Source organism: Caretta caretta, chromosome 9, assembly GCF_965140235.1.
Source record: "Caretta caretta isolate rCarCar2 chromosome 9, rCarCar1.hap1, whole genome shotgun sequence".
Classification (NCBI taxonomy): domain Eukaryota; kingdom Metazoa; phylum Chordata; order Testudines; family Cheloniidae; genus Caretta; species Caretta caretta.
The window spans coordinates 26,860,024-26,874,680 of NC_134214.1; the positions used below are offsets into that span (position 1 = coordinate 26,860,024).

Genomic DNA, 14,657 nt, shown 5'->3' on the forward strand with positions numbered 1-14,657 from the left:
TTTCCTGATGTTTAACAGTTTCAAGCACAATCTTCATAGTTTAAATGAAATATATATTTATTTCCCAGGATTTCGCTGTTGCTTCATGACAAAAACTTGTATTGAAGGCTATTAAATGTTTATTTATTCAAATGAACTCTGAGTTCTACTGGGAAAAAAACCTATGGTTATTTACTATGACCATCTTACTGTTTTAACAGACAGCAAAGTTTTCAGTGACATAAGACTACATTTCTTATTGTCTGAGTTTGCTTTATGGGCTGCCATAACATTAATAAAAAAACTGCATATTGCAAGACATTATAAAACAATGTTACTGTAGGATACAACTGCAAGCTTTCATATGTTAATAGGGTAACTCAGCAGTTTTTCTGGTCGTTTCTATTCTGCCGGTCAGCAAGAAGAGAAGTATTGAGGAAAAATTCAGTTTGTCCATTTAACCTTATGTCCATGCTAAACAAGGTTTGCATCAGAAAACTAAGCTTTGAAACTTTGAGAAATGGACATTAGGAGTTGCTCCTTGTCAGCAGATGATATTTTGAGCATGCCAATAATTTATGAAGAGTCAGTCTGCTGAACATAAAAATAATTCAATTAATAAACAGAACCCTCTCCCTCTTCTCAAATCAGGAGACACAGAAATAGAGGAAGTTAAAATGACCATGAAAAAACTAACCTAAATATGGAAGACAAGCCCTGAAAACATCTTCAGAGATCCCTCAACTGACATCCTCAGGAAATGAGTTCCTGACTGGGTCCCTGCCCCCAGTCCTATTCAAACTGAACCTCAGCACAGTGAACAAGAACAACCCAGCTGATCTCAAATGACTTAATAAGACATAAAAGAAGGTCTTGCAAATAACTCAATTCTAAATTATCTTCTTTTGCAGCATGAGCCCTAACACATCCTGCACTTATCCGATCTCTTTTAGGTGACAGAACTGCATACTTCTATGCTTCTGGTGCTATACTCCCATAAACAGCAAACTTTTCTCTTTCTACACTTGCATCATGGACATCATCAGCAGAAACGGAGCTCTGGAAACGTGCTTGTCAGTTTAGCATGGTTGCAAAGCAATAAGGAACAGAACGGTTGGTGGCGGAGTAGTTTGTTTTAAGCATACCAAAATAGAGGGGGAATAAAACTGAACTGGAGACTAGAAGATATACCCCAAAAAATCAACTGTAAATAGGGCTCGCTTTTCAGTGCATTCTTAACCAAGCCGGTATTTTGTACAAGCAACCAGAAATATGCAAACAATTTTGGAAACAAATATCCACAGACACTATTTTCATTTAGGATATATCTACACTCAGCAGGCTTGCCATGTGTTGTAGACCAAATCCATCAAGGTAACTTTTCTGTGGGCAGCACTAAATGTTTAGATGTCCAACTGAACTGAAATTCCGGGGCAAATAACCCTGGATGCAACTTTGTGCAATTATTTCCACTCAAACTTTGAGGGTGCAAAAAAGGCCAGGTTTTGATAATCTGGCAGATAACATATGTTGAGAGTATTCCCAATTTCTTTCTCACAATTTTATGGTAGATGAATTTGGCCCTAATCAAGTTGACATGGTATTGCCTTATCCATTTGCAAATCTACTGCCAACTGATTTGCCACTGTTTCATCATGTTATGACAGTCTTGTACAGAAGCGCATAATATTTTATGGGTGATATTTCATCACAGGCATTTCAGTCTCAGTATTACATGTGGGAATAAAGCTAAAAATGCTTGAGCCGAGATGCTATAGATCCAGACGACAGGCACCCCACAAGTTATATTAAAAATGTGACACAGTCCTAACTATAAATTTTCCTGCTTTTGTCTATTTAACATAATACCCATAGTACAAACTATCTGTGCCTAAATACTGAGGTGTATTAGAACATCAGCTGATATACTGTTTATGCCATACTATAAAGGGTCTAAGGGCCATGTTTTCAAAACTACTTGCTTAAATTGCCCCCCCTGAAACATGAGAGGACAGATGCAAATCAGTAAGTGTGCAGGAAAATATGTATTTGTGCATGAAGAATGGGCAATTGCTTATGCAAATGACTATTTGCATAGGAAAGTACCGTTTTGCGTGTACAAATCACGGAGAAATGATAATCTTGCAGCTAAAGCACTGGGCTCTGAGTTGGGAGATATGTGTTTTATTCCTAGTCTTGTAATGAACTTTTTGTGTGATCTTGGGAAAACCACTTACATTAATCTCTCTGGATGAAATCAGAGAGTCAATGGTAAAACTCCCACTGATCTTACCATCTGTAAAATGAAAGTAATAATACTTCCTCATCTCACAGAGGAGTTGTGAGACCTAATTCATTAATATTTGTAAATCTTTTGAGTGAAGGTGTTATACAAATGTCAAATAGTACTGGTATCAATGCACATTTTACCTGTACAATTACTTGCTTATGCACAAATTATTTTGGGTAGAATTTAATGAATATTTTTGAAAATACAACCCTCAGAGTCAGCCTTAAAAATAATCTGCAGAGCAAAAACAAAGAGCAAATTAAGGCCAGATTTATTTGCTGAATGTCGCCACTAAACAAGTGGGGGAGGGGGAACGACACACAGCACAAAAATATATTTACCAACCCTTCCAAGCTATTTTCCCCCACAGTGTGAAATTCTTTTGGTATTTTCTGGTTTATGAAGATACCCAAGAAGGAATCACTGTGTGAAATTTCAAATACCAAAGGACTGCATGGGCTGCAATGAGACTTCACATATTTGTGATGGCTCTTTCCGGGCTATCTCCACTTAACCAGGAAATAACACAATAGCTTCAGAGAAGAAGAGTGAGAAATGTGGCTTAAATGTTTTTTTAAAGAACTTTAGTTAGACTTTTGCGGTGAAGCTCCTTAGTGGCCAGTTATTAGGGGATTCAGCACAAAAGGATGTGCTTTCTCATTTTTGATATGCACTTCACCTATAAGTCTGAATTTTAATTGCCACAGTCTGTGAGAGTCATTACTTTTTGGCAATGTTTGGCAATTTTGTTGTTGTTTTTTGCTCATCAATTATTTGGAATTTAAATGGAAACCAAAGAAAAATATGAACAGGCTAGTTTCAAAAAAGCAGATGCAAGCTAAAGCAATGCAATAAAGGCAAATAAAAGATGTACTTCTCTGGACAGGTTTAAATACATATGTGGAGAGAAAATATCATATCCTTGAAAAAATCATTCCTCAAGTGAAACTGATTTAACTGTCTGTTGAACTGGGTCAATGCAACTGGTTATGAATAGCTTCACAAATCAAAACAAGTATTCAAATGTTAACCGAAAATGCTTGAGAAAGTTAAAGTAACACAGAAGAGGACCATCCGATTATGATTTCCAGTTTATGACTGAATGTGTTCAATTTCTATCACTTCCTATTATTGTTACAAAGAAGTATCATACGACTGGATTAATGATATGCTATTTTTCAATTCTCATTATAATTTGTCAAAAGAATAAGGTATCTGAATATGAATGCCTTATTTATACTGAAAAATACTCCATGGGGGACCATTGTTTTGACTCTTCCTGTAACTGGAGTAGCTAGACATTCCTGTTTTCTCCATTTGCAGCCACAGAAGCCTTACAGAAACAGATGTACAGGTCAGACACAATGAAAATGCACAACACTAAAAAAGGTTAGAGTAGTGAGGTACACTATTCTGGGCTCAAAGAAGCAAGAGAAACTAATCTCACTGTCATGAGAATTGTCAGCAAGAACAGAATTATGCAACATGAACCTATCTTTATGACAATGATTCTAGTAAGAATGGGAAATGGAGTTAAATTAATATATTATTTATATTGTTAATGTAATCTCACAGCCTGCAGTTTCCAAATTAGACTTAATTTAAATCAAGAAATATAAAAAACTGACCAAATTATAGCATTTTCAAAATATCTCTGCCTTATGTAACTATTACCAATAAAATATCTAAACATAGATCTAAATAAATGTGAAAGAAATGCAATAATTACATCATGGACCAAGTGAGAGATGTGATTATAGCAATGTCACAAGATTAAGTGAAAACAAAAAATTAGGCTAATTATCAAATTTGCCACAGATTTCAGAGCTGAGAGAGTGAACAGCATGCATCTTCAGTGTGCTCTTTCACAGAACCTGAAGTTATTCTTGGTGCTCTTTCTAAGTCTGAAATTTTGAAGTAAACAAGTCTTGCAGAATGACCAGAGAGATACAACTCAAAGAACCTCACATACTCACATTGTCAGACAAGCCAATGCCAAAAGAACATCAGAACTTCTTAGAAAATAGACATATCTGATAGGCATTGATTGGTCTGGAGTTGTAGAAATTTTAGTCACTAGACCCACAAGGCATCAGGTCCTAGAAAAATTAAGAGGCACATTTCTCATTTTGGCATTATGGAAAATATTGTTATTGAGAGCAGAACATAGTTTGCCAGCTCTGAATTCAAAGCTTTTCGGATGTAGTATGATTTCAAGTATATCGCTTTCAGCCCCTATCATCCACAAGGAAATGGGCTGGCAAAGAGAACAGTCAAGTTTTCTAAGAGAATTCGACAACAAAATGACCCCATATTAACTCTCTTGAGTTAAACAACAACCTCTGTACTAAATTTATCAGGAGGAGAATTGTAGGATCAGGTTCTATACTTGAGTCAGTTTGAATTGTAAATATACAACATATGCTATATTAGAAACAATTTTAATGTAAAATAGTTTCTGTATGGCACATAGGTATGATCCAGTGCCTTTTGAAGTTAATATAATTCAGTGGTTCTCAAACTTTTGCATTGGTGACCCCTTTCACACAGCAAGCCTTGAGTGTGACTCCCCCTTATAAATTAAAAACACATTTTTATATTTATATTTTATATTATAAATGCTAGAGGTGAAGTGGAGTTTGAGGGTGCAGTCTGACAACTCGCAACCCCCACGATGCTCAGTTTGAGTACCCCGATATAATCCTAGGATGCATCAGGCAAGGTATTCCCAGTAGAGACAGGTAAGTGTTAGTACCATTATACAAGGCACTTGTGAAACCTCATCTGGAATAGTGTGACCTTACTCAGTCTGACTGAACTACAACAGATATATCATTTTGCTAATACAGAATTCCAATCAGGTTTATTTTTAAGACCAATTTTGGTAGTAGGTAAGAACATATTGGCAACATTATTTAAAAGCAAATTACCAAGATAGCAAAATATATCAATCGGGTATCGAGAATTATGGAACATCACCAGTCTGCCCATAGATGACATGCAGTTATTCATCTGAACATGTCATATGAGGCAGACATATAAAAATAACATTCCACTATAAATTCTTTAAAACATTATATTCAAAAAGCAAAACTTTTATTAAATAGTATTAGAGATCTAAGAAAAAACAAATCATTTCCTTAGAACTGTTGGACATCCTTCCAACTGATTAGTCTAGCAGTTATAGCACGGAGTCAAGGGACCTGAGTTTTAGGGCTTGTCTACACAATATCTTGTGGACCCTGCGGTTCGCACTAAAAGTTCCCTAAATTAGTCCCGTTTCAAAGAGCACTACATTAACATACACTAGGGAAGTTTTACTGTGCACCAGGAGGGTCCACGCAGGCAGATTAGTGAGTGTGGTGGGTGTGGACTAAGGCACCATGTAAACAAGCCCTTATTCCCCACCCTTTGGCCTGATCCTGCACCATTACAGTTAATAGTAGCTTCCCTTTAACACGGAATTAAACCAATACCTTAGTTTGTGTCTAGAGGACGAAGTGCTGCTGGGGATGCTTTCATTTGGATGCTATATAACCCCAAGATTCTGACCCCCTATAATTATTTAAAATATTACTTTTCACAAGAGAAAAATCTGCTAATATCTAAGTGCTCATCAAAGAATTTATAAATTTCATTTAGAACTATTTGTTCAAATGTCCTCACTTAGCTGAAACTGAATCTGTTGCTCTCAACTTCCTTTCCTAAAAGGGCTGCCATTGTAGCATCGTTTGCAAAGAATGGCTTTGTTTCATCCCAGAATGGCTGCAATTCAGTAAGAGGCAAAATGATCCTGAGGTGATCACCCTGGGCTCCCACTGGATTATGCAATATAAGTGACAAAAATACTACTAATATTAGTACTTATTGCCAGTAGCATTTGCTCGAGCCAGCAAGCTTCTCCAGGTAGCTCTGCTAATGTGCCTGGCAACACCCACACTCTTCCAGTGCCAATCAGGATATTCCAGTCTTGCAGAATTGTGCCAAGTTGTGTATGGTGATATTGTTATGTGAATAAATATGAATTAGAGACTTGGATGAGACCACCAAACTCATTTATTTGTGATGTACTAGTAAACTGGAATTTGAACCTGGTCTCCCGAGGTTAAATGGGCTACTTGTCTAGCCTACCTGAAACCTATACATCTTTTCCCTTCCTTTACGTATTGTAATGAGCCAATTCCAGGCCTCTAATTACACAAATATGTACTATCTCCTTGTCTTCCAAATGTGGTACAGTTCACATGCTCTACTGGTCCTCTCTGGCTGCGGCCTTCCAGGTCAGGACCAGAGGTCATCAAAACATTTTAGTGCATAGCGTATGATCAAGAGTCCTGGCAAGAGTGACGATTCATCACAGGTTCTTATGTGGGCAGCATTATTTTACATCTGCTTTGAGGGCAAAAGGAAAAAGGCCCTGAATTTGGTTATTAACAAATACAATGCAACACATTCTGCTCACTCTCAATATATAAACAGAATCTTCAACGGTCCGGGCATTTAATTAAAGAACAAGGGGCAAATACTGGAGCAACTATATGATCCTGCCAAAATATGGCAAAGTTACTTGAAAATAGGACAAACTAGTTGGTTGTCCAAACCGGTGCAAGCTAAATTTGTACTGCATTTACTTGAACGAATCATTCAGCTCAATTTCCAAACTTTAGCATTTCTCAATGCTAACGCACTCAAATTGAACCAAAGCCCTAGTATTTGTAGAATATTAGGAATTGCCAAGGCTCAACTTGTCCAGTATCCTGTCTCCAACAGTGGCCAGCACCAGATGCTTCAGAGCAAGATGCAAGCAACACAACAGTAGGCAGATGTGTCGTAATCTGCCCTCCATGAAAGTTTGATCCTAATCCCTAATATGTACCAGTATTTCAGCAGCTATAGTTCATACTGTAGTATGTATGTACTGTAGTGCATAGTTCAAATTAAAAACTGAAATGAAATATTGACACTAGATTAATAGATTCTGAGACCAGAAGTGACCATGGTGATCATCGAGTCTGACCTCCTGTTAAGCACAGGCCATAAAACATCCCCAAATTAATATTAGAGCATGCCTTTTAGAATAACATCCTATCTTGATTTAAAAATGGTCAGTGATGGAGAATCCACCATGACCCTTGGTACATTGTTCCAATGATTAATGATTCTCACCATTTAAAAAATGACATTTTATTTCCAGTCTGAATATGTCTAGTATCAACTTCCAACCATTGGGTTGTTATATCTTTCTCTGCTAGATGGAACAGCCCATTATTAATATTTGTTTCCTGTGTAAATACTTATAGACTGTAATCAAGACTTATTGAAAATTGACATTAACAGCCCAGCAAGCTCCTCTGCCAGCTCTTATAAAACTCTTCGATACTGTACTACTCACATTCTTTTTACACCCATTTGATGTATTTGTTTCAATTTTAAAAACTGCAAACATTTCAGTAGCTGGAACGTTTTACATAGGACACACTAAGTCGGTGCAAAACATTTTCAGTTTAATGTATGGAGATATATAGCTGTATGACTCCCATTAACGTTAACAGGAGTCACAAGGCTAAATGTTCTGAATGAAATTTACCCCAGCAGCTGTGGTAGGGTATAATATGGGGATGAACGCATGTTAGCTCAGAACTTCAATTTCTCTAAGTATGACAATTTCTGAAGTGGAATATTTTGTATGTTACAATAACTACTGTCCTTTCATTATCATATATTCTATTTCATATTGTTAGTTGTACTCAATATACCCTTCCAGCATATTAAAAACCCTATTTGTGGATTAAGAAAAAAATACTGGGATCCTGAAATCAACATCTGTATAAGACTCTACAGCCTAGATAGGACTTCTTTGTTTTTTAAATTTCCTTTAGTTGATTCTTAGGTATATTGAGAGGCTATTGATATTTGAGTACAGTCATAAATATTCGTTTCCACTGGCTGAACAGAGTTCAGTCCAAACATAGGCTACATTATTATATAAAGACCTACTCGTATGCTTAACTTTGAAAACAGGAGTAGTTTCACTGATTTCAGTTGAACGCATGAGTAAGTGCTTTCAAGATCAGGGTCTAAGTATTTTAGGGAGTCGGGATAAAGCTCTTAATTAGTCAACACTGCTAAGGAACAAAAGAACTAAGAGATGGGACTGTTCTTTTTTGAGATGAAAAAAATCTATGGGACTCAGTCCATCAAGACTCAGCCACTTCAGTTTGAAAAGTTAGAGATCTGGCTAATTAATACATTTATATTTATTATATAGCAATATAAAATTTATATATATAAACTGATTTGAGGAGCAAAACATCACTTTGTATTAGACCCACATCATTTGTGTATTACACAAAATCACCCCTAGGCTCATATCTGGAAGTCGGTCTATATTTAAGTTGCACTACTTAATAAATGAAGCATGTGCCAAAAGAAAGGGAAAGCACAGTGTAAGGCAAAGTCCAGTGCCAACACCGTCCCTCCCCACCCCCATGTCACTATTAAGCACACAAAATCTCTTGCTTGTGCCTTCCAGGTCTCTGCTAACAGCCATTTCCAGGTTATGGATCTGGATGGTTGTAACCAGCTGCACTGATCTATTTATGGTAGCAGTATGGCAGGGAGCCATCTGAACTATCTTCTGAGCTTCTCACAGTATTGCTCAGATCAGAATATCCTACTCAATCAGAGGTACTTCTCAGCCAAAAGCAACATGAATTCCCCACACATTTTTCCCTATATCTTTGCATCCCTTGTAGTCGAATACAACAGCATTGTTGTGTCGCTTCTGCTTGTTTATTTCTCAGGACAATTTATGTTTTGGAATTCATCATTTTGACACGTAGCTGTGTTTGTCCCTGGTAACAGTACTCACTTACAGTTTGCTTTAAAACAGGATACCTGTACGCAAGACTCTCATGGTCTCAATAACACCAAGATATTGTTTCCAAACAGCCTGTCTTTTGATAGACATAAGCAGACTGCGTTCTCCCCTCTCCACAGAGATACTCTGTAGGTAATCTTTTTTGTAGTCCACAACCAAGATACAATGCATGTCACCCTAGTGTAACATAGATGTAGGGCCTTCCTGCAGAAGAAATGGTCCTTTTAGCTTCATATAAATTATGGATTTATCACATTTCTTAGTGAAATGGGCCACCTAAAGTTATATTCATTAACGTAAACTTGCCATAGGATCATGCATAGAAATCAAATATAAAGAACTTGAAAGAAATATCTAAAAACTAAAGGTTACATTACACAAGTACTATTAAAGTATTATTAATTTATTAGCACTTTATTAATATTGTTAATGTTCTATGCCATTTGCAATCTAGTCCTGGCTAGACTGATTTATTAAAATACTGTAATTGAAAAGATAGCATTTTAAGATGCTAATGCAGAAAAGCACTTAGGACCAGATTCTGGAATTGTTGCATTCAGCATTGCAAGGGTGTCTAAATCCCCTGACACTCAATGTGATTTAGGCTCCTATGTGCCCAAATCCTTTCAAAATAAAGGATTTGGGCTCTTAAATCAGTTAGGTAATGCAACATTGAGCACAGGACCAGCTAAATACCTTTAAAAATCCTGGCCTTTAGCCCACTGAATGGGAATACTCACGTGCTTAAAGTTAAGCCTACATTTAAATGTTCTGGATCAGGGCCTCTTATAAAAGATTTATGTCTTGCTTAATTTTGCATGGATGGTGGGAAAGGGCATCTTAAGCGTACAACATCTGTAACCTCTTTCTTCCAAGAAGCCATTGCAAAATGGTGTTACCTGCATTACGGTTCAATAGAGGATTCTCTGCTGAACAGATTGACAGGGTGTGGGTCCATGTTCTTTATAGCCATGTTCAAACAGCACAACTGGCCATCAGATGATACTCAACTAAACAATTGCAAACTCGCCAGTATTGTCAATTAATGTTCTTACAATTTCACTCTATTTTTATAAAGGTCACATTGCACCTTGGAAGGAATCTGCACTAAGTCCAAAGTATTTTCTGCCCTCCCTATTATCTACCTCTGCTATATTTATCAAATTTTCCATAGTGTTTTCCCTATAGGAAAATGAAATTAGCTTTTATATTCTGTTTGAATTCTTCTTAATTAAAAAGTTTTTTTTATGAAAGTTAACTGCGGAGAATAGAGAAACTTAACAATACAGTAAATTTATTCAGTATAAATCCAGTTGAACTTGTGCTCTCTCAGCTTTAAAAATCTGCTATTTGAAAAATGGAATTTGATGCAATCTTAATCATTACACGGGAAAGTGGAGTATTCTTAAGTACTATCTGAAAAGACTGAACAAGAACAAAGCAGGCTTTAGTACATATCTTGACTGTGGAAGACTGAGAGACAGAATACCAAACAGCAAAAACACGAAGTAAAAATATAGCAAAAGAATCTCACACCCTGTATTTAAACACTGATTCTGCCAGTGGCACAGTACTTACAAAACAACAGCAACAAAAGGGTCAGATCCTTTAATTTTTGCCTTCACTATTTAAAAAAAAAAAAAAACAAAGATCAGAAATAAGTCCTCTACTTCTTCAGGAAAAAAAATAACAGTGTGTTATTAAAAAAAAAAGTTTTCTTATAGAGCTTGGTAGGCTATTTATAAAATATAGGAGTTTGATCCAACACCCATAGGAGTCAGCAAGACTCCTTCAGTGTATCTTTCCTTCAGTGGAGATACAAACTAAAAAATGTTTATTTTGAAACCAGCAAACGCTAATCTCTTCTTCGATTTGTCAGATGTTTTTTATTTTATTTTATTTACCTATAGTATATACTATGTTATTACTAGAATTGATTCACTGTCATTCGTTTGTCATTGCACTATGAATAAAATCCTGAGTTTGTCTTGAGTAAGCGCTAAGGGTTGCAGGATTTTCCCTACAAGGTTATGTATAAAAGAAGATTTTTTTTTAAAGCTAACTATACAAAACCAAGAATTCTGTGTAGACTTCCAAATACTTGAAAAATGTATTTCCTTGCAGCTTCATGTATCCCTAGGCAAAACACTATTTACTTATTCTCATATGTAAATCATTCTGTGTTTATCACTGTGTTTAGACTTTTGTTCCCTGGAAACTGAATGGCATGGGTAAAGTGGTACCTTGCCTGAAATAGCCAGTGTAAGTTTTCAGACTGTAAGTGCATGTCATCAGACAAATGCCAAGGCACTCATCAATGAAGATGAGTGGTGTAAACTTTCTGAATAGAACTTAAAGCAAAGAGGCCCTTATACCCAAATTCGTAAGATGAATATTAAACAAAATGTTGGAATGGTAGCATATATTTTTAAGGTGAGTCCAGGTCTAATTACTGTTGTTTCGAGCTTGGCAATCTACTTGGAAAACTTGACAAATCTGCCTGGTTCACAAAGCTTCTGAAGCCTGAATAGTACTTTATGGTACCCCTGGGAAAAATGGAATTTAAAGGCTTTAGAAGACTGTGATGCATCTAGACCCAATTAATAAAGCAAACTTATTTTCCTTCTAAAGCAATTTATTCAGGTTTTAAAAGAAATGCATGTTTTATTCTGAAACAGGCATAATTGTATTGCCTTATAGCAAAGACAGTGCTACTGTTAATATGTAAAGCTAGAGTTATTTATAAATGGTATTACTGAGCACTCATTTCTATATTCATATTCCTCCACCTCCATAAAGTAGTCCAGATTAAAAACAAAATCAACTTTAAGTATGGAGCACACACATATGCATAAGACAAGTGAAGCCTCCCTTAAAGTGAAGCCCCAATTTGGGTTAATTCTAATATGCTAGTCAATTCTGAGAGATTTCAGAGTAACAGCCGTGTTAGTCTGTATTCGCAAAAAGAAAAGGAGTACTTGTGGCACCTTAGAGACTAACCAATTTATTTGAGCATGAGCTTTCGTGAGAGAGTTTCTCATTCTTCAATCTTTAGTTCACTTCCTGGTTGAGTGAGTGGTTGGGAGACTGAAGCTCTGATGAAACCACAGGCAGGAGATCTTAACAGCTGCAGGGAGACAGTCAGAGTCCCAGCTTCTCCCCTTATGACTCAGATGGAGATATCTCCTAGTCCTTCACAGATAATAACTCCAGCATGGGGTGAGAAGAGTAGGCAGGGACCACAAAAAATTTCACAGACGACCAGCAGTGGGGAGAGAGAGCAGCAGGGAAGGGCAGTTTCTCTTCAGAACTCCCAAACGGGGAAAATAGCTCTTCTCTCCACCACGTTGGTAGCATAGGTGAGTTTTTACCTCTCCTTCAAATGGTCAAGCTTAAAGTACCACAAGCAAAGACAACACCCAGCCACCTCTCATAGAGCAAAGCCCAGTGGCATATACCACCCTCAGATACCTCAGACAAGTTGCAATGGTCCTCTGTAAAGTAGTTACGTACCATGTAGATTAATTCCCCAAACACACTGAATTTCAAAGCCATAACTTTGAAACCCTATGGAACCTTGTAGTATGGTTTGCAGGACTGTTTGGGATAACCCTCTAAGATTTTGTGGGGTTATTTCTGGATTTTGCTATTTTCTATATTACTATATTCAACTTCTCTAGAATGTTTTGCAGATCGTTTTGGGCAAATTCCAGATATATTTACTCTACTTTTCAGAGCTGACACAGCAGTTGGTACATGATGTTATTTGCAAGAAGAATGTCCACAACTAAATATTTTTATAACACAGAAGTATATTTTGTGTACAAATACATATGCATATATGTGTATATGCATGCACATACACATATATTCCCAATAAAAAATTACATTGAAATTGGGTTAAGGTTGAGAATACATATCAATAATATGTATTAAAGGGATGTGGTATTTATAAAATTAAATTAAAAAAAAAACAAAAAACAAACCAACATTATGAACCCAGGATATTCAGAATTAAAGTTAAACTTAAAAGAAATCCTGTTAAGTTATGCAAATGCACAGTTAGGAAACCCAAAATAACCTTAGCTTTGCCCTCAGTACAAATAATTTACACTGATACAATGCAATAACAATATAATTTTAATTAAGACATCTTAGTGTTTGTGGACCCAGGTTGGATTAAATTGATTTTTAAAGATTTTTTTTTAGTTCCCTACCACCTCATGGTGTCATTACAGGGCAGAGTTCAAGTGATTTGATAAATGGGTAGTTTTGAAAAAGAAATATTTAAAATTAGTGGTCATTTTTGCTGTCATATTTCATAATTAAAAGTTCTTAATTCAGCAGAAGGTGGTACACAAAATCTTCTTCAGATAATTCACAAAGGATTACCTTCTTTTTAAATTGCCAACATCATCCTACAGCAGAACCTCAGAGTTACGAACTGACTAGTTAACCACACACCTCATTTGGAACCAGAAGTATACCATCAGGCAGCAGCAGAGATTAAAAAAATCCAATTACAGTACAGTGTTACACATAAAGTACTAAAAAAAGGGGGGGGTGGGGGGAAGCAGCATTTTTCTTTTGCATAGTCAAGTTTCAAAGCTGTATTAAGTTAATGTTCAGTTGTAAACTTTTGAAAGAACAACCATTAACAGATTACAAGGTTACGAACATTTCAGAGTTATGAAAAAACTCTATTCCTGAGCTGTTCATAACTCTGAGGTTATACTGAATTGTTCTCAATGGGATTGAAACTATAAGATACCTCAGTTAAGATTTCAAAATGGCCACTACCTCCCACAGTTCCCAATAAAAGTGAAGCTAAGGTCCCTTAGGGAAGATGGTGGCCCCTACTGCTGTCAGGAAACAGAGAGAAAGGCCACATGGAATGGGTGAACAGAGACAATAGCCATCTTTGCTAAAAATAGCCGATGCCTTAGTCCCACTGAGAACAATGGAAGATGGTAGCTATTTTTTTTAAAAGGTCAGTTATTTGTGAAATTCTCTGTGGTAGACCCTTATTCCTCAGCCTGTGCCAAAGGAGAATCTTTCGGTTACAAAAAAAATACTAGGGAAAATGATGAGTAATCCTAAACAAATTTTTCAACATACCCTATGCACAATTTTTAATTTTTGAATTTTAACCATATGGGAAGTTTGAAGAGTTTCTGTTGTTCCATTATTAAGATCATTAGGGCCAAACAAAAGGTCTGATACTAGGTGCTACACTTCTTAAAGGATCAATCTTTAACTAATTTTAACTTGTAAACAAACTAACAGATGTATATTCTCAGCAAAATTCATTTTATTCTCAAAGAGCAAGTGCAAAAATTTTGAGGATACAGAGATGTATTTTCATACATCATATAGTATTGAGCTTTTCATTTGCTTTAAGTGAAAAGCTTAACTAATCCTTAACTATGGAGCCACAACCGGTGTTTCTCTCTCACACTCTCTCTCACACACCCACTCCCACCAAGTAGCATGTACAATACAGATATT

The 14,657-nt window shown here is 36.3% G+C and overlaps 1 protein-coding gene across 13 annotated transcripts in view; it reads right to left on the bottom strand.

Moving 5' to 3' along the window:
* MBNL1 (muscleblind like splicing regulator 1) overlaps positions 1-14,657 on the bottom strand; it is a 196,510-nt gene that overhangs the window by 160,027 nt on the left and 21,826 nt on the right. The gene's annotated exons all lie outside the window — the stretch shown is intronic.